This window comes from Salmo salar, chromosome ssa12, assembly GCF_905237065.1.
Source record: "Salmo salar chromosome ssa12, Ssal_v3.1, whole genome shotgun sequence".
In the NCBI taxonomy this organism is placed as follows: domain Eukaryota; kingdom Metazoa; phylum Chordata; class Actinopteri; order Salmoniformes; family Salmonidae; genus Salmo; species Salmo salar.
This window is the reverse complement of record NC_059453.1, coordinates 68438853-68440266: the sequence shown is the minus strand read 5'-3', so window position 1 is coordinate 68440266 and position 1414 is coordinate 68438853.

Sequence of the window (1414 nt, the reverse complement as noted above, 5' to 3'; positions counted from 1 at the left end):
CACAGAGGACCGCCCATCGTTGCCACTGAAAGGAGAGCATCAACACTCCAAAGCTTCTATTGGGTAGTTTGAATGATGATTTCCTTTTTGGTTGGATCTTCAAGTTGATCATCAAACTCAGTTGTTCAACACATTTACCCTCCCCCCTTTCAACGATAGGTTGAGACAGCACTGCTAAGAAAACAAAAAGAGGCCCTCAGTGTGGATGTAAGTTGCCGGAGTTTGTGTCCGAAATGACCGCAATGTAACTTTTTTATTGGGAAAGATGCGCGGCCAGCCAGCATAGTAGTTACATGAATGGCTGTAGTGGGCAATGCATATTAATTTGTAATATATTTTCCACTGAAGGGGGCTTGTGATCCAGACACTGTATGTATCGTATCCTCAGGCACCACAATGCAGCCATTCCCAGGCACCAGAATAGGCCTAACTGGTAGATCTAAGTTGCAACCTGAATTGCACAGAAGACAGAGTCATGTATAAATGTTGTTCTACTGTCTGAACAATTGAACATTCATAACCTCCACCAATATCATAATGTCCAAACAACAATCTAATGTTAAATTCAAAGAATATTTAAACAGAAAAATGTGTCAGGTTTTACATTATAGTTTCTCCCTGTCAATACACTGAGTAGCCCTTTCATAGACGGTAATGCTAAACATATACCATATACTGCAAATGCATAGACGCTGCCAACAAGCCCTGTCTAAACATAAATACATTTAGGCAGACAGTTTTGGAAACATTTGTAACTTAACTTTCATATCGACGAGAAATAATAATACAAAATAATGTTGAACTACTACACATCATTAAAGGGCTAGGGTTCCCACAAGGCCATGTACTGTACATAGATTTTACTATGTTTCTTTTCTATTGTGTTATTGACTGTACATTTGTTTATGTGTAATTCTGTGTTGTTGTTTTTGTCGCACTGCTTTGCTTTATCTTGGCCAGGTCGCAGTTGTTAATGAGAACTTGTTCTCAACTGGCCTACCTGGTTAAATCAAGGTGAAATAAAATAAATAAATAAAAAATGTTTGCGTACGGAAGACGAATGCGACCACCTGATTTAATTAGCTACAGTGCCTTCAGAACGTATTCACTCCCCTTGACGTTTTCAAAATGTTGTTGTGTTACAGTGTAAATTTGAAATTGATTAAATTGACATTTTGTGTCACTGGCCTACACACAATACCCAATAATGTCAAAGTGGAATTATGTTTTTAGAAATGTTTACAAATTAATAAAAAATGGAAAGCTGAAATGTCTTGAGTCAATAACTATTCAAACCCTTTGTTATGGCAAGCCTGAATAAGTTCAGGAGTAAACATGTGCTTAAAAAGTCACATAATACATTGAACGGACACTCTGTGTGCAATAATAGTGTTTAACATGATTTTTGAATGAC